This window comes from Ailuropoda melanoleuca, chromosome 3, assembly GCF_002007445.2.
Source record: "Ailuropoda melanoleuca isolate Jingjing chromosome 3, ASM200744v2, whole genome shotgun sequence".
NCBI classification, from domain to species: domain Eukaryota; kingdom Metazoa; phylum Chordata; class Mammalia; order Carnivora; family Ursidae; genus Ailuropoda; species Ailuropoda melanoleuca.
Window position 1 is genome coordinate 16,190,395 of NC_048220.1, and position 26,487 is coordinate 16,216,881.

Sequence of the window (26,487 nt, forward strand, 5' to 3'; positions counted from 1 at the left end):
CATAAAAGTTTTCTACGGATAATGAACTTGAAGAAATGTTGGACTAAACATAATTAAACAGGTTTCCATCATCTGGGATTTGGGGGATTTTTAATGGGAGACATCGTCTGAGAATCTCCAAGTTGGGGCTAAAGTGCCCAGGATGCCCTTAATTTATGAAATTTTGGAACCTCTGAACAAGGACCTAAGGCTCCCTGAAATAGTACCTAGGAAACGCTCTGGTTATTCTTTGTTTAAGTATTCTCAACTGAAGGGGGAAGGGTGGTTGCTAAAAGGACAACCTGTCTCTTTATTATATACCTAAATCACTCATAAATTGGGGACTGACAAGACCCTCTTTTATTAGGCAAAATAATTTACAGAAATATGTCAGCACTTCCTAATGTGGAGACCCATGAGGTAATGCCAAAACCAAAAAAAGAAAGAAAAAGAAAAAGAAAAAGAAAAAGAAAAAGAAAAAGAAAAAGGAAAAGGAAAGAAAGAAAGAAAGAAAGAAAGAAAGAAAGAAAGAAAGAAAGAAAAAAGAAAGAAAGAAAAATTGAAAGGGAAATTACTGTTACACAATCTGTTGGCTTAAAAATAGGATTAAATCCATTGCAGAGAATACTGCCAGCTGTACTGTTATCATCAGTACATTAATATTATTCCAAATATATCTGCCTAGAGACTTGACTAACACATACCAAAGCAATCTACTTTTCAAGGCTAACACTGTGGAAAGAAAAGAAAAATACTTGAATGGGAAGGGAAAATAAGAGAAACCTGGTTTAGAATATATCTTTGTGTTTACAAGGTGCTTTACGCATTTTGTACCAGACTTTATAGACTAGACCATGCAGCGTGGCCACAGAGTGCAATGCCAAGGCTCCGGATTGCAGTACCCAGGTATGTGTTAAGTACTTATATATAAGAAGGCTACAGAGTCAATTATTTCTGCAGAGCAGTGCCATTACTGCAGTTCATACATCCCTGGAAGTGATTTCCTTGCTGCCAAAACGTCAGTATTATACAACCCGTCCATTGCTTCCATGCAACTCTTAAGGAGGCAGCACGAGGTAAGTGAGCTGCACTGCAGGGCACATGGAGAGGAGACAAGTTTGGGCATTTTGCAGATTACACAAATGAGAGGAGTGCACATCATCATCTGAGAAAACAGGGTTTACAGGTAGAGGGGCTGAACTATTTTTACATTCGCTGTAACATTTCTGTTATGAAGAAGCAACGGTTCCAACACAGGTCAAACTGATCCACAAAGAACCTAAAAAGAGAAGCTAGAAGGAGGACTCTGACAATGAAGATTTAGAGCCAGCAAACAAATACGTCCTAGAGAAAAACCAATGCTTCCAATTCTTTAACGAAGAGAGAATCTGACTACAATCTAAATCAGAGGTTCACAAACTTTTTATTTTTTATATTCCTTTTTTTTTTCAAGATTTTATTTTTAAGTGATCTCTATACCCATTGAGGGGCTTGAACTCACAACCTCAAGGTCGAGAGGCGCATGCTCTACCAACTGAGCCAGCCAAGCACCCCAGCTCTCAAACTTTTTAGTCTTGGGAATACATTCCCTCTTAAAAATCATTGAAGATCTCAAAAAGCTTTATGTGGCTTGTATTTCCTGGTGTTTACTGTACTAGAAATTAAAAGTAAGATATTTTTTGACATTTATATAAATTTAGTGAGAAGAGTGATATTGTTGTACATTTTGCAATTCCTGATGCTTAGCAAAAGATAGCTAGATCCTCTTTTATCTGCTTCTGCATCCAATCCCCTGCGATGTCACATGGTCTCTGGAAAATGCCTCTCTACTCTTAGAGAGAAAGCCAATCTGTTGACAAATTACATAAAGGTCTCAGCACCGTTATAAGAAAAGTTCGATCTTGCAGACGACCTGAAAGTTGGACAGGGGCCCACAGGAGCGCCCAAACTGTACTTTGAGAACCAATGAGCTAAAAACACTGTGTGTCCAGCATATCACAGATATTTACACATATGGATACACTGTGTATAGAATAGAATTCTCAGGTTAACTACTTGCTAACCTGTAGGTAGGTTATTGCATAGTGTAAGTTCAAACATCCTTAACTGTTCATTTCTTCCAACGGTATAAAGCCTGCAATTCACATTGCAAGCCAGAATGGCAATAAAGATAAAAACGGATCTCATACCAAACATAGGCTTAACAAGATGTACTCCTGACTGTCAGTACCAAATATCATATTTTCACAGGTGGTACTATTGTGCCCTAATAATGAGGTAGATGGAGTGAGCATTATTCTATTTTATAGATGAGAAAAGTGCACAGAGAGGGGGTAAGTGACTTATCCAAGCACCATAACTAATCCATGACAGAGCCGGGAACAGATCCAGCCCAGGGCTGCTTTGGGCTTATCGCTAGGCCAACACACAATGCCAAAACACATGTTTGGAAAGTGAAAATTATTGCTGGGGTGTCATGTTGCCTGATTTGTTTCTTTGTAATTCTTCACTTACTTGGCCAAATAGCTGTTCCAGTAGATACGTAGTTGGTGCTTTGGTATTATTTCGCTAAATGTTCCATTTTAATATTTTGAAAATGTGTAATTACTACTCTGGCCTTAATTTTCCTTACATGTAAAATTTGGACCAAAATACTGCAAAGGCTCCAGCAATAATGACGTCTTAATAACTAATACAACAAGGCAGATCAGAATCTGCAACTGAATTTAAACAAAACAAACACAACAAACCAGTCCCCTCAAATTGGGAAAATATGCAAGGACCCTTGGGGTTTGCTCCAGGATAACGGATGGTATTGGAATGTTTTGGAAGCAGGGCGTCAGGGACGCTTACATTCTGCAGCCCTAGAGAGAACATGCACAATAGTTACTGTCTCACGACCCCACGTGATTGCAATGTCTTGTGGACAGCCACATAGGCGAAAATGTTATTTTCTGAACCCGGGTACTAGCTGTGTCAATGCAAAACATTTCTGCTGTGTTTTAATAAGTACTGTTTTTTTTAAAAAAATGAAGGTACCATCTAAAGCGATGGAAGATTGTCAGGGCACCTGGGTGGCTTAGACGGTTAAGCATCTGCCTTCGGCTCAAGTCATGATCCTAGGGTCCTGGGATCCAGCCCCAGGTCAGTCCATCAGCTGGGCTCTCTGCTCAGCGGGAAGCCTCCTTCTCCCTCTCCCTCCGCCACCCCCATCCACTCGTGTGCACTCTCACTGTCAAATAAATAAATAAATAAATAAATAAATAAATAAATAAAATCTTTTAAAAATAAATATATAAATAAAGTGAAGGCTAGATTGTACTTTGTTTTGTCTGGAAATTTACCAAAAAATGGCCCATCAATTCAGAAAACCGTGCTGTGGTACTGGCGTCATCGCAGCTGCCCATGCTCAGAGCTGTGAAACTCACGTGGTCCTACACACTGGTGTGAGCATCTGACTATATCAGCAGATCTACTACAGAGAGACATCAGCACCTACAAACTTATTGAAATATTTGACTCTAAATCACTTTCCAATATTTCTCCTTTATAATTAAGACATCTTATCAATACTTTAATCGGGTATGTATAGGGAGGTTATATTATTTGTGCTTTCCACGGTCGGATAATAAAGAGGCACTTCCTAATTTTTTTAAATAGAATGCTGTCTCTGACAAGATCAAGAACCACTGGATTAATTTCCTTTAGAAAATTCCCACTTTTTTCTGCTCAAAAAATTTAGTTGCAGATTCAGTATTCATAGATATTTCTCAAATTTTAATCCTCCTTGAAAAAAACACTGATGGTTACCCCTTTGTGTTAATAAGACAGTGTGAAAATAACTTGCAGTGTATCTGGCTAAAGGGCTTGATACTTTGGGGTTTTGGGGGAGAAGAGGATGATGTACTGGATTGCTTCAAAAGAAACAATTAAAGGTATATTAGGTTATCTAATTTATGCCGCTTCAAGGTCCTCTAAATTCAAAACCCACGACTGCATCCACCACCATCAGCACCAACACCAAAGACATACGTACTTGAGAGAAGACAGCGCCGAACGTTCTCTCTGCTTTACCTACTAACATAGAGAAAAGAAGTAGCTCAGAACATCATTGATTAAATGAGGGAAGCTAGAGGGACTACTTGTATTCAAACATTCTCCTGAAAATTATTCCTTGCAATGTATCTCATAAGTTCAGAGTGAGTGTTCTTTTCCAACACGAATGATCTTCAATGATAATTAAATACTGAAAACAATTTCAATGACAAATGAGTGCCATTTACCAAAATTAGATAAAAGTCATTGCCAAGTTTTAAAATCCCAGTGAAGTTTTGATCAATGCATTCTACACAACAAATAATGGTGATATTTATTTTGCTACCTGTCCATTAAGTTTCTCCTTGACTGCTTTCCTGAACCACACAATTATGTGAAGATATATTTTCCATGCCTTCTGCAGTCTGAGATACATTTTTTGAAAATTGAAAATGAAATGACTTCTTAATCACGTCATTTTTCCCCTCTGGAAGACACTGCCTTTTTTACTTACTGTTTTAAAAACTGCCCAAATCAATATAACTTTCATGGTTGGGTACTAGCCTACTTGATTATGTTAGGGAAATATGTACAGTGCTGGGAATAGCATTTACTTCTCTGCCTCTATTAGTTTTGTGGCAACGGTTCATTAACAGCATACACCATTAATTTACAATAAGCCCTACACTAATAACGACAATCGATTTCTTTGTTTAATTTCTCTACAACCAAATGACACACTTTACAATGAACCCCAATTTAAAGTCCTTTGGGAACTTGGATTACATGACACCTTTTAAAAAGGTTATGTTTGATAACCTAACCCACCTGATATTTTTCTCTTTGCAACACTTAAAATATAAAAGTATATCTAATTGAATGATTATAATTTGAGTTATTAGCTTTTAGTAAAAAATTAATAAGCATTTCTAAAAAGAAAAAGAAAACTTCCCCAAATAAATTTCCCTTTCAACTTATGCTAACATCCATTTTATAATGAACTACAACGCATAGCATATTTCCAGGTTTAAAGACATTATCTCCATCATTTTCTGTGGCCTGAAAGTCAACATTTTAAGGTGCCAACAACTACTCCCTCTAAAAATACTGACCTCAAGCCAGTCTTTAATTTCTCAGCTATAAAGGAGATTGATGATATCTCAAAATATATGTTTTACGTACATACTAATGGAAGCCTTAATTGTCAACCAATCCAACTGACTGCTATTCTTACTATGCTATAAAAGATAAATCTTGTTGGCATAAGTATAAATCCCCAGTGCAGAATCCCTGAATTCAAATCCTGACTTTGCTGCTTATAAACTGGATTGTGTTGGCTACGTCATTTCACATTTCTGAGCATCTATTTCTGCATACATTAGAAGTGATGAATGATATATATTCTGCTTCAGTCACAGGGCATTTATGAACATCAAATAAGAAAGCTCATATGATTTTCACATCACAGTAATGAGATGGTGAATAGAAGGAACAAATATATTTCAAAGACCAGGGAATTCTGGAATTCAGAACCCACCAGCATGTATTTCTAAAGAGCCAAAATAGTGTGATCTGAATGGAACATCTATATGACTACCACAAGTCAAACAAGGATAAGCTGCACAGCCTACCTAACTGCAGTTAAGCTCCAAATTCAATCTCATTCCAACAGCCATAAACAAAGCAAGGACTTATATCGCATCAAATCTGCTATTTCATTAGATCTTCCTTTCTTATTTTTAATGCCTAGAATCATTTGTTGGGGACTGTAGGCAAAGGTAGGACCTGTGCCTATGAACATGATATAAACATTAGTCAGAATTGCGGTTTTGAGTTTTATTCTGTAGGCTGTTCCCCAACACGGTTTTATAGTCCCAGCTTTTATCCAGAGTTACAAACGAATATTTTTTCTTCCTTATGTGCTATGCACCTCAAACGGTATGTCCAAAATCAAATACTTCCATTTTGCACTTAAATGCACTGGTTGGAGACTTTTCGCTTACTTTTTCTGTATATGTTTTAAAAACTTTGTGCAAATGTTCTATAGAAGCATATATAACGGCAAAAGTGAAATAAAATAATAAATTTATATATCTCACTATTTCTTAGTAAATGGATGCAAGCATAAAGATGAACTCACGCCAAAACTTTACCTATCTCCTGGAAGTCAAGTCTTGACGAGGAAAATACAATTGTAAGGGAATATTATTAATACCAGTTCCTCACAAATTGTATACCCAGCGCAACCCTCATAATTTGAAACAGAGAAAACAAAATGAAATCTACTTTCTAATGACTCAAATCAAATCAACTTCACCCCTCACTGGGAAAATGCCCACTGAGAAAGAGTTATGCAGCATATTGGCAAAGTCCAAATAACACTGCAAAGAGACACTGGTTAAAAAATGTTTTGATAAGTGTGATGTGAATAATTAATAGATGAGAACATTTTTATTCCCTTCTAAGGGCAGCAGGAGATTAAGTTAACAGTGTACAATGGCATGAGTGATTAGTTCGTTTTCAGTATAAAAATGAGCTCCTTAAAATCGAATCCTCACGCTAACAGGTAACACGTATAGCTCCTTGAGAAAAAGAAGCAACATGTTCATGACAAGTGGCGAAAACAAGTAGCAGTCTTCGAAGCCAGCTGTGAAGACTGTCGAGAAAGAGAACTGACAGAATCAGTCTCTGACAGTGGCCCAGGCCCTGAACCACAGCAAAGGCAAATTTCATATTATTTTTTCTGACTTCTATATTCTCTAACTTTAGAAATATTTAGGTGAGATGCTTATATTAGAATAGAAATGAAAAAGAATAAGAAAATCAACAAACTTATATTGGCTTTGTAGATCTTCGAAGACAAAAGTGAAATGGAAACTTTTCAATTTTACTTAAGGAAGGAGGACAACTCGTAAAACCTTTAGAATTTATTCTCAAAAAGGCACACATCAATGTTAGACCCTAACACAGGATAGCTAAAACCAGATGGGAATCTATGGGGAAAAAATGTAATTATTACAATATAAAAGCCATATTTTATTTCTTAGATTGGGTGGTGGTTACAAGGGTTTGTGTTTTATAATTATTCGCCTTGCTGTATAACTTATATTTTGTAAACTTTTAGAGAAGTGGGTTGTGTTCATAATTTTTAAAAGGTTATTTTAAAATGTTACAAGCTGGGGCGCCCGGGTAACTCAGTTTCTAAGCATCCGACCCTTGATTTCGGCTCAGGTCATGATGTCAGGGTCATGGGATCCAGCCCCGCGGCTGGCTCCACGCTCAACTCAGAGTCCACTTGTCCCTCTCCCTCTGCTCCTCCCGGGACTTGTGAGCTCTCTCTCTCAAATAAATAAATAAAATCTTTCAAAATAAAATAAAATAAAATGTTATAAACTACGGGATGCCTGGGTGGCTCAGTCAGTTAAGCGACCAATTTTTGGCTTTGGCACAGGTCATGATCTCAGAGTCATGAGATCGAGCCCCATGCTCAGCACAGAGTCTGCTTGAGATTCTCTCCCTCTGCCCCTCCCCCTGCTCATGCTTGCTCTCTCTCTAAAATAAAAACAAATAAATAAAATCTTTTTAGAGAAACGTTACAAGCTGAGGAATCAACAAAGTCCTAGTTGCAGTTAATCTGTGGCTATGTCTGCCCTATCTGAAAATACACTTGAGCCAGTTCATTAAGGGGCTAGAAGCATTCGTCAAGCAAGCCTTTTAGCATCATGCAGATAAGATAATCATGCAGACCAAATGATGAATTTTATATATTTCACTAATTCTTAGCAAATGGCCTGAGGGCAGGTATAATAATGAACTCATGCTGAAATGTATCTGTTTCCTAAGAAAAGAAAAAGAATAAAAAAGCCTTGACAAAGACAAAAGATTTCTAAATGAATTACTAATACCGGTTTACAGCAAACACCAGGAGGCACATCCAGTATAACCCTCTTACTTGAAACAGAAAATAAATGAAATCTAACTTACTAGCAGTTACCATGACTTACTTAACGCACCCTACGCTAAGGGGAAGCCAAGTATTATGGGTTATGCTATCTACAAAGCAACTCACTTCTCTGTCCTTCGAATTCAAAACTGGAGATGTTACTTTAGACACGCTCCTGTCAGATAAATCTGGTCCTGATTTATATGCGTAGGTCATGGAGCATGAAATCTCAGTGCTCTCCAATTTGTGTATAGATATGAAAAGGTAAACAAAGGCACTCACCTTTGCAGAGACAAGAGAGAGTGCTTACTGCATTAAAGAACGTGCAAAAAAAGGGCGGGGGTGGGTGGGTGGCACAGTTGGTTAAGCATCTGACTCTTGGTTTCACCTCAGGTCGTGATCCCAGGGTTGTGAGATTGAGCCCTGAGTCGGGCTCCACGCTTAGCAAGGAGTCTGCTTCGGATTCTCTCTGCCTCTCCCTCTCTCCCTCCCGCTTGTGCTCTCTCTCTCTCTGAAAATAAATAAATAAACCTTAAAAAACAAAAACAAAAACAAAAACGGGGGTGTGCATATTACAAAGTTCTGTGAAACCAATGAGTATCCAAAATTTACTGATACATAGTTGCAAATGCAGGAATGAAGATATGGCATCTAATATGGGACCCAATAATGAAGCACAGTGGGTTACATATAAGAGCTGGTAATACGGGTTTTTAAGTCTCAGTCTGTAAATATTCTTTCCTAACCTACACTGAAAAATATCTGAAGGAAACAAGAGTGTTAACACACACACATATAATCATTTGAATTGAAAAAACTGTGGCAGCAGCTAAAATTTAATGAGTAACCTCTTTCCTTTTAGACTCTTGAGTCCACCATCCCATGTTAATTGGATTGTCTGGCATTCATAGCCACCAGATGGAAAACACAACATTGAGCAAAGAGCTACCGACCTTGACTGTTTGTGGATCATGCAATGTGATTCACTTTGAATATTTTAGGATATGATTGCCTCGTGGATTCTCATCATCTTTTTTATTCCTCTGTCTTCTATCTTGAATCACAGAATCACAGATTTTGGGATGTTACAAGGCACCGGATGAGTGAGCAAAATACACATTTGCTTATTTGGAACTTCCCGTTTTCACTAAAATTTCTTGTAAGAAAAAAGTATGAAAACCACACGTCAAACAAAAAGAATTTTGACTCTGAAAGCTTATTTCAGAAAATCGGAAATAAATTCAGAGCATAATAAGAATCGGTCAGTGTTTTTCTTTATGAAAGGGCTCATCAGCCTGGGGCAGTCAGGGACTGTCCATTTAGGACCTTTCAACTAAGAATATCATTCTGGTTTGATAAATTTCTATATTCCAGCTAGGCTCAATTCCTTTTATTGTAAGGTACTATATTAGTGAAGTGACAATGGCTACTATAACAGATAAATCCTAAAATCTCAGTATTTTAACACAAATCTCAAGGGCTTAACACAAGTTTATTTTTTGATGGTACAGATTCCAAGCACTCTTCTTGTTCAAGGGTGTCTCTCCGCCAGGAGGTTAATTCAACAATTCTCACCATGGAAGGACAGCATGAATTTCTGGCAGACAGCTAGCAGTCTCTTCCACAGAAATTGTGTTTTTAGGAAATCTCAACTTACCAGGAAAACTCAAGCTGTGAGTCCATAGTCCCCTAACTTGGGAAGGCTCTTTCTTCTTGGTCATGAGATAGCCACAAAGCAGAATCATAATAAGTTATAGAAGAGTTTGGAAAGATTGCCATTCTACAGTCAATGGAACATTCCAGAAGAGAAGTACCTATGGTATACATAATTTTACACAGCAAAAGTAATTCTGGTAGTTTTAATAAAAGATGTTAGGTAAATTATGCTATAAATGTGTTACAACATGAAACTTATTCTGACGACCCTAAGGGATCATCTACATTCGTTTTGCTGTTGTTTGAATTTTAACACATGAGGTTGAAAAGTTCAGCTGTGTAGAGTGGAGGATGGCTTCAACAAAAACAAGGAAGTTTTTCTGGATTCTTTCAGGATGGTTTCAACAGAAACGAAGAAGTTTTTCTGGATTCTTTATGAAAGTGGTAGCAAAGGTCTGATGGTGAAGCTTCTGTCCTGTTTCTCTCCACTAGCTCTCACAGATTAGACAATGTGCTGTCTAGTTTATATTTGTTATCCTATAACCCTTAGATATAAACTGGGATATTGGTCATTGCATATCGTTTATGTCATAAAACACTTCACAATAACTCTGTTAGGTCAAATCTAAGTAATTCAGGTATATGACTGATACATTTCTTCTGGCCCATTTGGTATTATCATTCCCACAATGTGGTGTTAAATCCTAAGATTTTAATATTGATGGGGCAGAGGATTTTTTGCACAGAAGACTAGAGACCTCTAAGGATGAACATCTCCATATTAGGAACAAAGATCACAGTGGTAGGCTGACTATTTCCCCAGTGGTGTCATGGCTACTGGATGCTGATGTTGAGAAATAATGGTGACAAAGCATTCAAAAGGTACTCCCCTGAGGAAAGGGGGTTCATTCATTTGTAACAGAACTCCCACAATGAGGCAAATATCAAAAATCTTCAGATTCTACCATCAGATCAATCTCTGTCTTTGTTATACCTTTCCAGAATGCCAAGTTATCATGAATTTTACAAATGAAATGCTGGTACATGTTAGAGCCAACTATCTTTCTAGTCACTGCTGGGAAAACAAAAGGGACTGGTTCTCATCCTGATTATTCCATTTAGTTAAACTTATTGCTATTGTTCACCATTCCATTTAATCAAAAACTATTTATTCAGTGTCAACTATGAGCTAGATTCTGCTTGGTTCTACAGAGATGATATTTAAAAACACAAGAATACTCTAAAATCACACCTCTTCCTTTATGGATCTGATAATCTAGGGGAGGGGACAGATAAACAAATATTCCCATAAATATAGAAAGCAAGCCATTAGAAGTATGAGGAAGAAAATGTACGCAGCCATGAGAACACGTCAGACTCTGGGGGCCAGGGAAAATCTCCTTGAGGTGGTTGGTTTCAACATGAGATGGAAGGATATGTCAGAGTGACCTACAGAGTAGCAGTTGGAAGCTGAAAGCTGGGGTGTAGATAGTGAGACATAACATGATATCAAATTGAATAAAATTATATGACCTGACAGAGGCTGATCACACACAGTCCTAGAAGCCACTTCAGATGATTTCCGTTTCGCACTAAGCAAGCAATGGGAGGACACTGACTTCATCGGACTGTATTTTACCAAGGTTAACCTTGACTCCAGGGGATGTCGAGAAACTGCAGGGAAAGCTATTTCCTTCACTCTAACAGGTTCCCCTAGTTTTCCAGCCAACTCAACTTAATTACGCTGTGGAAAACAACTTATTTATAAAAAAGAATTGAATTTCACACGCCACAAATTTTGCTGATCTTTTTTTTTTTTTTTTTAAAGATTTTATTTATTTGACAGAGAGAGAGAACACTAGTAGGGGGAGTGGCAGAGGGAGAAACAGGCTTCCCGCTGAGCCAGGAGCCCAATGCGGGGCTCAATCCCAGCACCCTGAGATCATGACCTGAGCCAAAGGCAGACGCTTAACAACTGAGCCACTCAGGCGCCCCCAAATTTTGCTGCTCTTATTAGGCAGCATTACATTATAGACATGGCTTGCATTTTTTAAAAAAAATGATATTTCTGTCTATATTAAACAACACATGTATATGGTAATATACCCACAATCTCTTGGCCAGGTGTGCTTCAGGTTAAAGAAAATAAGTCCTCCATTCCCCTACTTCCCTGGCCTTTCTGTTTATTCCCAAGATCAAATTTTCATTAAAAAAATTATGTACCACTAGTTTATGTCTTCCCTTGACTTTGAAATCCTTCAAGCAAGTAAGCCTTTGACATTTGTCATGACAAAGCACACGGTGTCACACCCATGAGGGGGAGCCCTCAACAGTCTTTGAACCAGGAGTTTTCTCCCCCTTGGCAAATTTCCTCTTTCATGAATGCTTTACCCATTTCATAAATAAAGTATTTTAGGAAACATTGACCAGCACTTAGCCTGTCCACATTTCTGTGGATTACTTAAATTTCAGAAATTAAAAGGATTCTATAATTGTGAGTTCTGACAGTATCAGCAATGTTACAACGCCAGATCTTCTGTTGAACATTTGTGTGAAAATTAAACATGATTTAAATTCTAGCTTCTAAGATTTATTTCTCCCTGCTACTATTATACAAAACCACTATTAATATGCTGTGAAATGAGACATCTACAGCATTGCTAGTAAAAGCCTTTAAGTGGTAATCCTTCTGAATCCTTTCTTGTAATAGCCGAACATTTGCTGTACAAAACCAGTGAAATTCACACATGCTGCTATGGAGTAGTGGAGCGATTATTACAGCATTTTTTTCCCCCCAAAGTACCTTAGGCTTTAGATGATTAGAGAATAGTCTTATGTTTTAAACTTCCGGTGAACAATGTGGCTTTTAGTTGCATTGGATTGAGGACAAATTGTAGTATAATGTATGTTGACAGTTTAATAACACGGGTTACTATCCTTGGTATACTTTATGATGTAATACATCCTTATAGGCGTCTCCAGAGAATTGCGCTATGATTTTCAAGGCACAGAAAATTCAATAAACTAAAATAGTCTGAGTAAGATTTCTGCCTTCTGTATACTTTGGACATTTTCCTAAAAAATAAATAGGTGCTACCCTTCTAAAATATTTTTCTGACATGCCTTTTCTGTTTTTCTTCTCAAGCTGTAGATTTTAAGATGGGAATGGTATAATTCTTATTAAATTATACGTTAAAAATATAAAAGTCTCTTTCTTTATGTAATAAACAGTCTTTTCCAGGTCTCGGAGGTAAAGTTCCTTTTCTATAAAAAGCCATAATTGTGGTTTTCAAAAATCTCATTAAATATTTAGATCTTTTAGAGCACAAGTGTTTTCTGTTGAAGTTTAAACACATTTAGGCTAATTATTTCTAATGTTTTGACCATTGTACAAATACTTAGAGTATTAAATAGCTAATAGCATAAAACAAAACAGCAAGTCTTATGTGCAGAATTCATATAATTACTCCTGGATTTTCTTTTCATCAAAATACTTCTGAGTGAAACAAAAATGGCAATACAATGTATTTTTAAAGTGATAGGAAACATTAGTATTAAACGAATGCAAGTCTAAATACAGATGTGACTTTATGTAGCCTTATTCCCTCTTTCGTTGCCTTTACACAACTATAAACACAAAAAAAGCTCTTAAGCACGCTAAGCCCACTGTGCTTTCACAATGGACAATTGTCTGGTATTTCAGCGATTTGCAGAAAAGAAAACATACTACAATATCCTAAAAGAAATATTCTTCCCGTTACTACTTGATCAAAAAAAAAAAAAAAGACTCAGTAATTTTATCATACACCTCTAAGTTGAAGGCACAGAAAATGACTATAAATCACTATTTTCCACAACTACCATCCTTTATATAGTCCTGTCTTTAAAAAAAAAAAAAAAAACTAGACAGTATGGGGATACGAAGAACATAAAGCAAATTTTCCATCCTAAAGGTAATACAGTTGTTTTTTAGGAAGTACTCCCTTTGTTGCAGATACTGTGTAAAATATTTGACACACATTATTTCCTCTACTGCTCCAAGCTACCCCAGAGGATAGGTTCCTTATTATTACCTTCATTTTACAGATGAGGAAAGAGCATCCAGAAAGGTCAGTGGTTGGCCTCCAGATTTTAGAGCACATAAGTGGTGGAATTAGGATTCTAAACCTAGCATTCAGAATTCAGACCCTGGAATATACTGCCTTCCTTGCTGGCCAGGCAATTGATTTAGATTTTTAAAAAAGGCACATGTGGGTATTTTCATTAACACAAGCCAATATAGAGAATACTAAACGGATATAGATTGTGGCTTTTGTTTGAGGATTAAAAAACTCAATCACTTGGGCAATCCCTTTGGAGATCCCTTCATTTCAGAGTGTTCACCCAGCAACTCAACATCACTGCTCTTGAAACTCATGCTACTTAAATTATCTCATTGGTATCATTATTATTGCATTTTCTAGTGGCAACTCAGAACCAAACTATCTATGTGTTCAAAGCAAACATATACAAAATAATCCCGGTTTTGGTGAAGCTCCTGAGAGCTGAGACAGGGTGATGTGAAAAACAAATTGCAGTAGAGTATGAGGCTCAAAGAAAAAAAAAAATCATGCCCTTGAATTCTAGCCTACAATGAACTTTTTCAGTTCCAGTGTCTTTGTTGCTTTTTCTAATTTTTTTGGCCAGGGTTTGTGTGCTTTCCTCCTCCCCGGGGTTCCACCAGGCAGGCCTGGTTGGAAGAGGTCCCAGCAGAGAGCAGAGGTCTGAGGATTATTGAAGTGGTTTTCTTTTTAATCACTTATAAAAACAGAGACAAAGCCAATCACCAGCCTTGTGATTTGCTCCAAGTCTCTGGGTCTCTAAATTCCCTGAAGAAAGCTAGAATCAGCACTTTTCCAACACCGTGGTATTTTGAGCTTCAGTCAAGTTTGAGTACCATACTGCTCTGGGAAGGAGAGGGAGGCAGAGGGAAAAAAAAATATTACTTGAATGCCTTAATAAAATGGAGACCATCCTTACATTACCATGCTTGAGCACAGGATATGTGCCTATGTGTCTCTACTCTTTCAGAGCACTTTGAAAATGTATGCTTGCTTTATTTCCTGGTTGATGAAGCTTAACACAATCTCTATTCCTTCCTCTCATAGCCTCTGATTTTTCTTCCATGGGGTTTGCAATCAGAAAGTACTCTTACTTAAGAGCTATATTAGGAACAGAAGCTGAAGAGACTGAGATAAGTCTGATTGCATTGGTCCTCACTAAAATGTAATTAACTAGCATTTAAATAAACACTCCCTAGGCAAATGCAGAGAAAGGGGCAAAGCCCTGAAACAGGAGTCACAATTTTAACACCCTAGGGGCCAAGCATTCTTGGGAACGGTCATCAGTTTCACACGAAATCCCCACACCCCCAAAGGACAACAAGGACAAAAATCCTAAGGATGAGCACAAAGGATTAATTTCATTCTATTGTGTGTTTGCAAGTTTCAAGGCTTTAACCCAGGCGACAGGATTCATTCCCACCCACCCCAACCATCCCACCCCCACTGTAGAAAAGAAAGCAATCTGTAAACTCAAACCAAATGTTTTCCATTTCTTTTCCTCTCTCAGAAACAACAGCAGACTTAGTCAAGCAGAGGCAAAGTGCCAGCCGCAGCCAGAGTACGCTAACCCTGAGACGTGGGAGTTGGCTGTGTTCCTCTGAGGCTTGCACAGAATGGTATTAAAAGTAATGAACACACGGAGAGACCCTGCAGGGCATGACGTGGTTTGTGTTTAAGCCTCATTGGAACACTGTGGGTATTAGCAATTCTTCCTAATCTTCACGTGTATGGTGTCCTCTGGTTTTGCACATGTACTGACTCACTTCTCAACATATTTAGGCTTCTTTCCCTTGCAAATGCCCACTCCTCACACTCCAAGCCTGCGTCTGTCCTTCCCCTCACCCTCCCTCCCCAAACTATACTCTAATCAATTTGATGGAAGCTTTCTGGCCCCTTTCTAAACAAGACCCCGGTCTTCTTGGAGCAGATGATGCCTAGGGTCACATCCTGAGGTGATATGGACAACTTGAGAAATTTCAAGTTCTATTGCATAAATTATAGTTATATGTAGGATCTTAACTAAAGGTTTATTTACTGATGCATAAAATGCAGCCTACTATTACAAATAGTAAGTACCTAAATAGTAAGAACATTGCAAAAATGTTGCACATGTAATTTTATGTTCAAAGATATACGTATGGGCTAGGCAAACTAAGAGAATTTGGAACTAGACAGAATCAATAGTCCAACATTTACTATTCATTGAAACTTAATGATTTTTGTCCAATAATGAAACTGACGTGACTGTTTACGAAGAAAAGAAACAAAATTAAAATGGCACTGTGGTAATTCTCTTGGTCTCTTTCATCTAGGGCTGTTTTATTTGTACTTGCATTCTGTAGGAGCCACAGGAAACACATTATTTTAAATAGCTTTGTAAAATAACAACGCAATAATGATTGTAGTAAGAACAATACAATCCAGAAATCAAGAGCAGCGTGATACACCTTTCCCTAATACGTGACCCAAATTAATTGGGGGACCTTCCGAATAAAACTAGAACACAGGTGCATCTCCCAAAGCTTTGGCACATGGCTGAATGGTTTCCAAGTGAAGTAAAATCTGTTACTGGAAGAAAACGAGTCACTAGAAAATCCATGGTCATTACATGGTTAATATTAGTCACCTAATAGGAAGGTTACTTCCCATTAAGTCCAGACTGTGAGGCCAGGATGATCTCTTTACACATAATAGCAATGTACCAAATAAGGAACTGATTAGATTACAATTAGAAGAGCTATTGCAGAGCCCTAAATAGATAATTGGCAGGGTTCCTCCAAGTTGAAAGTGCTGATATCCAATACACATCAGCTCTGGCTTGGCTTGTCTTGTTAGGTAAACAAAATGTGTCTTGCCTGTCATTGTCATAAAATATTAACGCACTGGAAGTCTCTAAACCTTGCTAAGCATAAGGCCTATTATCACACTTAAGAGCAAAGCAATCTAATAAATCGCTGGCTGTAGAAAAACGAAGTCAGCTGGCAGAGACAGTAATCTCCCTAAGGGATAGTAAGAGCCTCGTCTTCAACTACAGCAGCTGCAGTTCCAGAGAAATTATGTTTCTTCTGCTTAGTAAAAATACATTTGTGCTGAATTCTGTTATTTAAACTCTAATGGAATCATTAGGAATATCCATACATTATGAGTAATAGAAAATTAACTAAGAAAAGCATCTACAATGCTGTCATAGGCACAGTATTTTTATTAGGCTTGAATTTTAGGCAGCTACATCAGACGTAAAATCAAGCTGCTTATTTCTAATACACATTTCGAAAGAGTAGGAACCCCCAACTCATACATAAATAATCATGTGTAAACATTGAGCACTGAACTGCTATCCCTAATTGAAAGCAACTCACTTGTTTTGCCCTGGTAGGAAGGCCTTCAGGCAATAAGTAAATATAAATGCAATATTGTTGCTATATACTTTAAAAACTGTTATAAAATTGCTGGCATGTTGCTATTTTTTTGCAACACTTAACCAATCTCTGAAAACCCTAAGATATATTTCAGAACGGACCATACCTTTACTTACCTCCCTCCCATATATATGCACCTTAAATTAATCAAACCAACATCTTTCCAGTAAGAGAAAAAAGATAAGCCGATAGATTTTTAAAATAGTAATGACAAGTAATAATAAGTGCTTGCACATATATTATTTCATTTTAACTTCATAATAACCCAATAAGGTAAGCACGGCTGTCATGTCCATGTCAAAAATAGAGAAACAGATCATTCGGCCCTAGTCAATCAGTTCACAGGAGGCACGATTAGTTCTTAAATGCTACTGGTCTTTGAACGCCATACCTCTAAAGGCAGCCCAGTTTTTATTGTTGCTGTCATTTTATTTTCTACTTACAACTTCATCTTGACAAAGACAGTGCTTCAAAATCTGAAAAGCATTTAGCATGCTAATATGTAATCGCGACCAAGGGATGATAATTTGAGGTTACATCGTTAATGGACGATGTGCACCTTTCATAGGACATTCAGTAACAAGATGCTGATGACCTACACATGTGGGAAACATGAACTAAAAAAAGCTTGCCATACTTAGAAGTAATATTAGGAGATGGAAATAAATTTAAATCAAAAGGGGAAATATACCCTTTCTTACATGGCACAGGGATCATAGGCTTTACACTTACACGGAGACTAATGTGGGCACTTAACAAGCATCCCTCATCTGTAGGATGATGGTGCTTCAGGAAAGGAGCACAGTCCTCCCCGGTATATTGTCTATGGTGATAATAGTCTCCATAAGGCCATGCCATTCCCTCTAAGGTGTCAGTAACCTTTGTGTCAGAGAAACTAAAGAGAATTATCATTAGAATAAAGTGTGCATTATTTCCTCACTTACAAAAACTACATCATAATCAATCTGAAGCACAAGGATCTCCAGTGGGCCTGGAAGTTACACATTGACTGAATAAATCCTGATAAGATCACCAGCTGACAGCGAGATCACCTCTCTGAATTCCTCACGCTTAGGTCCTTTGTTCAGTCAGCCGGTAACTGTTGATAACCTGCTCTGTGCGTAGCATAATGGCAGCTGCTGAAGTCACAGAGGTGATTAAGACTCAATGGCAGTCCTCAAGGTGTCCGTACCTTTGTTAAGAAAAATTAAATTAAATTAAATTATGCACTCAGCTATGTTAATAATTGGGACAAAGTGCTCAGTGACACTCAAGATGCAAAAAAAAAATTCTATTTCTTAATTTTCTGAAATCAAATCTAATCTGGACTCCAAGACTTTATTTGCCATTTGTGGCAAGAAGGGCAGGAGCGGCCACATTGGCTCCTTTCTTCTTTGCTTTATTTGGTCCCTGGACAATGGCAGGGAGCCTTAGCGCATGGTGGCCCTTCTCCATGCCATAGTTCATTCTGTGGCAGTTGGCGGATCAAGCACCGCCCCTCAGAGCTGAGTCCTCTCTCCTTATTCCTCCTCCTCAGATCTTTGTCAAAGTTTCCAGGGAACCACCACTTACTGGCCACTTTTGAGCTCTCTTCACAACGTCTCACGTTCAGGCATGACATCCAAATGACTTTCCATTTTCTACCTCCCCCAAACCTGCGACATGATCTGTTTGCCCCTCCCCTTTCTTCTTTATTGAGAATTATCCTCTCATTGGTGCTCCCTGCTCCTTCCTCTTACTGTGTAAAAGATCCAATAGTTCTCCCTTGGTTGCTTCCTGTAACAGCTGAGGATAACAGTACGGAGGCTCCATACCCCCAAATTAGAAAATACCTGTTTAAGTATTCTGAGGCAAAAAGAAAACAAAAAAGTCAATTTTTAAAAAATGCAGTAGTACTCTCCTCTTCCCCCAAGGATGAAGCCCATTCGTTTATAGGCAGCAGAAAATAAACACCATGGCTGATTCGGCGCATCCTGCCATTTTAAGTTCTCAATATCTCACCCTGTTACACCTCGACCACAAGCACTCAAAAAGCATGTAGATGAATTTCTAGCTAAGTTCTTCAACTATATCATGCTCTTTCATGATCCCATTTCTATATCGTACATGACATTTTCTCTCCTGGAATGAAAATGCTGAATTTTCAAGGCTCAGTACATATGTCAACATTTTATTAATTAATCACTAACTTCTCTAAGGGACTTACTCTTTTCACTTCCATAGCATTTTAATATTACTACTATAATATACTTGAGATTATATTATAATTACCTGTTTACTTGACTGTCTCTACCCACAGATTATTATCTCCTAGAGGACTATTATCTGCTAGAGGATATGCACTGCTTCTATTTTTTAAAGATTTTATTTATTTATTTATTTATTTGAGAGAAATTGAGCAGGAGAGAGAGAGCAGGAGCAGAAGAGGGACAAGTAGACTCCCTGCTGAGCAGGGAGCCCAAGGCAGGGCTCGATTCCAGGACCCCAGGATCATGACCTGAGCCAAAAGTATATGTTTAACCAACTGAGCCACCAGGTGCCCACACTATTTCTATTTTGTAAATATGTTTCCAGTAGGACACAGGTCTCAACTTTGGAACACTTTGGATCACAATAACAGGATGGCAAAGAGGATGTGAAGGCAAAAAATAGCCAAGATCAAGAATATACCTGGACCCAATACCCCAAAATATTGACTAATCATTTGAGTAATCTATTTCAGTACTGTGGGTGTTCTCAACAGGAATCACTGGGCAGTGGTGAAACCTGGCATCAGGTTAATGACAGCATTTAGATCCAAAGGGTTCTCACTGAATCACATTGACTCCAGACACCAGCTGGTGGCTTATAGTTCAGGGACTGATGTGTGGTGAGGCCAGGTAGTGCTCCAGCCAGGTAAACCAGAAAAAGGAGTAGAAGAGCCAAAAGAATGAACTCAGCCCTAAGGCCAAAAGAGTTTTTCCTTTGCATCCCTTTATAACACTAATCCTCAGTCATAGTGGTAATGGTAGCAACAATCATTAGTATTATTGCTAATATCAGGAGTAGTAAAGAAAAATATCTCCCAATGTCTCCAACATACTTCCCTAATATCCTATTAGCCGGAATTAGCTAAATTAAATAATGCACTCAAATATGTTAATACTGGAAATGAAATGCTCCATGACTCACAAAATGTAAAGATACTATATTTCTCAATTTTCCTAAAAACATCTAATTTGAACTCTGAGAATCCATTTACCAGTGGAGTCATGTTGACTCCTTCTCTCTTGCTTTCTTTGGTCCCAGGAAAATGGCAGCCTTAATAATTAAGCCTAAACCTTAAAGCATGGTACTCAATCTTAGAATCATCTGATCACTCCTAGATGCCCATGGTCAACTGGCTTTTTGGATTGCCTTAAGTCAATAACGATACATTCCCTGCCTCTGGGTACATTGTCATACAAACAAAGTCAGGAAGAAAGAAGTGGAAATGGCTGATGGGTAGGCCACGAATAGTATCTACCACAATCAGACTGAAAACATATCTCCAAAATTGCTTCTTGGCAATTTGGCTAAGATCAAGTGAAAAGAGATGCCCAAAAACATAAAGAAGAGATAAAGAGACAGTAAGAATGAAAGAGAAGTTGTAAGTAAACATATTGAGAATAGAAACAGAAATGTCAACATAAGTTAATATATGAACTTTATAGAGAATGAATAAATAAATAGAAGGAAAGACATTTTAGAAAACGTAATGACTCAAAATTCTCAGAACTGAAGAAAAATGTAAGACCTTGGTTTGAAAGAATGCATAATGGCAAACTGGATAAATTAGGACTAACCTACATTGACACACGCTCTGGTGACTATTAAGAGCATCAAGTAAAAATAAAAGGTTCTTTAAAGTTCCAGGGAGGAAAATCCAAGCACTCATAGAGGAGTTAGAATTAAACTGACATTGAAATTTTCAAGGACATCATAGTCAAGAAGGCAACAGAGTTACATTTTCAGAATGTTGAAAGAAAAGCACATGATACTGGAATTCTATATCCTATTAAACATTTTCTTTAAATCTAAGTGTGAAATAAAAATATTACCAGGCAAAAAGGACTTCAAAAAGTTAATCACACAAAAACCTCTCTGACATATTCTTCAGCAAATAAAGAATTAGATCCAGGAGGATGTTGCAAATACATGAGAAGTAAGAGTGAATAAATAACTTAAGGAAATAATTTATTATTCAAAAATGCAATGACCATAAGAAAAAAAAAATCTAAAAAGTAAGAAAATGTCCCTAAGAGTCAAGAATTAAAATTCTAGATGTTGTATAAATGGAGTGTTTGCTAAAGGGTTTAACTTAATGAAATGGAATTTATAGATTATATTTATAAGCTAAAAAAGTAATTAGAAAAGATAAACTTTAGCATAAGTCATTTTTTTAAGATTTATTTATTTATTTGAGAGCAAGAGAGAGTAGGGGGAGGGGAGAGGAAAGAGAATCTCAAACAGACTCCCTGGTGAGCATGGAGCCCAATGCAGGGCTTGATCCCACAACCCTGAGTTCATGACCTGACTCAAAATCAAGAGTTGGATGCTTAATGGATTGAGCCACCCAGGTGCTCCTAGCATAAGTCTTAATAAGAGATAATAACTTTTTAGACCAGCAGAAGAAAATTCACTGTATTCAGCAGATATTAGGAAAACAGGGGAAGTAAGGTGGGGGGGGAGGATAAACAAAAAACTGGAAAAAACATATATGTCAGAAGTCCCAATATAATAGTAATTTTTTAAAAATGGAAATGGCCTTTACCACTAATTAAAAATCTCTGGTGGATTTTTTAAAAGATTCACAAGTATTAAATGCAAAATATATTAAGTTTGCAAATCAAGGGAGATAAATAAATGACTACACACAAACACGGACCAAAAGAAAGCCAGAATCAGACAAAATAACTTAAAATAAAAATGATCAGGGGCGCGTGGGTGGCTCAGTCGTTAAGCGTCTGCCTTGGGCTCAGGGCGTGATCCCAGGGTCCTGGGATCGAGCCCTGCATTGGGCTCCCTGCTGGAAGCCTGCTTCCTCTCCTACTCCCCCTGCTTGTGTTCCCTCCCTCACTGGCTGTCTCTCTCTCTGTCAAATAGATGGATAAGATCTTTAAAAAAAAAAAAAAAATCATGAAGAGGGGTGCCTAGTGGCTCAGTTGGTTAGGTGTCCAGCTCCTGGTTTTGGCTCAGGTCATGATCTTAGGGTCATGAAATCAGGCCCTGGGTCAGGCTTTGCACTCAGCAGGGAGTCTGAGATTCTCTCTCTCGCTGCCCCTCCCCCTGTTCTCACAGGCTCACGTGCACATGCTCTCTCTCTCTAAAATAAAATAAATAAATAAAATCTTTAAAAACTGATCATGAGAAAAAAACAGATATTATATACTGGCTATGTATAATCATCATGGATCTATCTTCATATAACAGTGCAGTCAAAAATATTATATAACAACTTTGACAGACCTAAAGGGGGAAATGGATAAATCAACAATTATAATTGGAGATTATTAACTAATTACTGCCAATAAATCAAACAGACCATGAAAAAGCAAATATATTCCTTCTGATAAAAAAAGCTCTAATTAATAAACTTGACATCGATAGAGACTATACATTTGCTTCAAGCAAAATTTAAAAATTTAGAAAACCTAACCTTGTATAAAGCCACAAAGTCTGGATAAATCCCTCCCAATCAATATTATATAGACTTCATCTATAAAGTAATAAAATTATGTATTAGTTAGATGTTAAAAAAATTAATGTCTAGAAGAAAATACTTTTCAATAACCGTTGGATTCGAGAAAGGAAATTATGTAGGTCTTAGAGCAGAAAAACAGAAGCAGTACCATATTTCAAAATCTGATCATCCATATGAAACAGATTTAAAGCTATGCTGGGGTTTTAGTTGACCATAAACTCAATATGGACCAATAGCTGAAAAAAAAAAAATTGAACAAACAGCAAATGAGATCTAACACCTCTTTTAGTGCAAGGACAGTATCCAAAACACAAAAAGTCAGAATTCATCCTGAATATTGTATTCGATATGAGATGCCATAATATAAGGAGAATTATGAGGAAAAACAGGAAAAATGAGGAGGACGAGGGAAGGACCCCAGGATGAAAAGATACCTGGGCTCAACACCTTATTCAGATGGTTGGGATTTCAAGACAGTCAAGTAGCGTAAGCACATGAATCCTCAGAACTTCCGGACTTACCCTCTGTATGGTGGTGGAGTGGGTAGACAGATGGTCCATGTTATTCAAGAGGGCAAAAGTGAGATCAACATCTGGGAATTCCAGTAGGCAGAAACTGAAAGAAGGTAAAAAAAAAAAAAATTCTAACAGTAAGAATTAAAAACAATTATTCAAAACAGCAACTTGTAACAAAAGAATATTCTAGTGGAGGTGGCATCCTGATGTAGTAAAAGGAATTCCCACGAAGAACAAGTCATTGGACAACAGTCCATCTATGTCCCAAGTTGTAGAACAGGACGTCTATGCCCCTTGGGATTCAAAAAGGTCTGAAGTTCTCTATTTTCACAATAAAAATATCAACTCTTTGAAGAGGAATAAATTTTCTTAATGGTATATTTGTGTCATCCATGCAAAAAGTGAATTTAACCTTTTATTCTAATGAATTTAACCTTTTCATGTTCCTGGTCAAATTTCTGTTAGTACACAGCTTTAATGATGTAAGGTAATTTTGCCAAGAATTTAGTTTATTTTTCAGCCTTAATCTACCCCTCTGAGTTACAAAAAGAATGGTAAGAACTTATGTATGTTTAAAGTTCTATAGAGTTTACTGTGCCTTTTCATTTGATTAATAATAACACTGGAAAATATTTCTTTCACAAGAGCTAGAGACTGTGAATTTTTGTTTCTATTATAAGCATGGACTCCTTGTTACAAAATGTTAAGGAGAAGAGTTTTTTGAGTTTGCAGAGATGACAAGTCAGGTGTCTTTTAGTACATTGCCAATAATACAAGTTTGAGCAGCAAGGGCAGAATTATCCCTCACTGGAAAATGGAAGAGAAACTTCCGGTGTAATTCCTGTAGGATGGCCGAACAGAGGACAATATTTTCATTCATCTGTTAACTGGTTCATTCATTCATATACTATGTGAGTGACACTCTGTGTCACAGTGAAGAGCATGGGCACTGGAGCCAGCCTGTATGGATGGCACTCCTATCTCCACCAAATGAGAGGTTTAAAACTCTAGGCAAGTAGCCTCATTTTCTTGTACTTCAGTTCCTTCATTTGTAAAGGATGACAATGATGCCTACTTCCTAGGTTGTTGTGAGGATTAAATGGTAATAGATAGATAGATACATAGATACATACAGAGATACATACAAAGATAGATAGATACATAGAGAAAGATGGATAGATGGATGGATAGATGGAAAGATAATAGAGATCGATAATTACAGATGACAACACACTTACAGATATATAGCATCTAGAACAAAGACTGCCCTTTGTGCCATCTAAGTATTAGCTGTTACTACCGTGTACCTGGGCTGGATGCTGGGGATACAATATTAAGAAAATGAAAGGTACTTTAATATAATACAAGGTATGATAGGTCAAATTATGGAATTCTACTTAATCCTAAAAATACAGGGAAGTTTTTGAAAGATTTGAAATGGGCAAGCTAGGGTCAGTTTTGCTTCTTTTTAAGATTATTCTGGCTGCACCGAGACGAATGGATTGACCAAGGAAGAGGGGAAGGTTTCCGAAGAATGGACACAGAGAGACAAGTGCAATGTTATTAAACGCCAAAAGCAAGTGCAAAGGAAGGCTGAAATTTTCTAATTTTCTTTTCTGAAAATGTGGTGTGCTTGCGTTCGTGCGTGCATGCGCATGTCTGTTGGGGGAGGTGAGGCTGTGGTGTGTATGTGTGTGTGCGATGTGATTACATCATCGGCGGAAGCCACTCAGCCTTTGGAGGTGCGGTAAGTAACATTCTGACCTTTCCAAAGTTTCTAAACCTAAGACTTAATTTCTTCTTTTTGTAAAACATGGATTCACAGCATTTTGGAGAGAACTGAATAAAACTGTGTGTGAAAGAATTCTTAACTCTAAGGCACAATATAAATGTTGCTGTTGTAATTATGTCCGGGATGTGGAGAGGGGAACTAAATACCAAAGTCTCTTCTAGGATGTTTATTTTACCAAAGGAGAGGCATAAAGATGGAAATGAGACATCATAAGGCAAGAGAAAGTGGTGATTAATATCTGTGGTTACAAACCGAGCTTCTCGTGTAACAACGTCCTTCGTCTAGAATGATGTTTCATTCATCTCTGACCAAGTGCTCCTATATCTAACTCCCCCCCTCAGGATTTTGATTTCCACAATTTTTCCCCCAGTAGGACAGTGACCAGAACATTTTTTAGCTTTCCCTCCCTATCTTCTTACCCTCACATCCCTCTTGAACCCAACTTAAATTCCGTGTTCCATCAATATCATCATTCCTGCACATACGCCTAACTACCATAAACACAATGACCCCCCTTCATCATACTTCCCTGGAAAAATCTCAAACCCAGCTAAATTCGATTATCCACATGGGCTGCTTCTGCCCATGAGAGGTGAACATATGAAGGAAAACAAAACCACAGTGACCGGATTTATTTTATAATCATGGCCAGTAACTACAGTCCTACTATACTTCTCTCATTCTTCTAGACTACTGACCAATGTTCTCTATTGTGCTAAATCCAATAGCCACTTTGCATATTACTATATAAGCAGCATTTTACATTTTTACACTTAGCAGTCTACTCAACCTGGAAAGTTTAGGCTCGGTCCTAGTTTGGGATTTCTTCTCTTATGGTCACCTTGTCCTGTTGGCCACCTGTGTGAAGCAACAACCTCCTTCCACCATAAACGCATACACACACAGGCACATGAATCCACACAAGAGTGTACACATAGACTCATAAGCGAGGTCTGATCCCTCTTATCCTACTTGATTTTTCCCCCAAAGCCTATAACACCATTTGTCATACTATATATTTATTCATTTGTTGATATTCACCTCGTACCACTCAAATATAAGTTTCACTTATTTTTTATTCATCATTAAATCCGCAGAGCCTACAACAGTGTTCAACATTTCATAGGCACTCAACAAGTTTTATCTGAATGAATAAATAAATGAGGGAAATCAATATTTAAATTTAAGAAATTTCCCAGAAGATAAAAATAGTTGTTTAATTAGCAATGACAAATCAAACATGTTAACAAGCTATGATATAAATATTCCATATATGTATTTATTCATTATTCAGTAGTATTTATGACTTGCTTATTCCCAAAA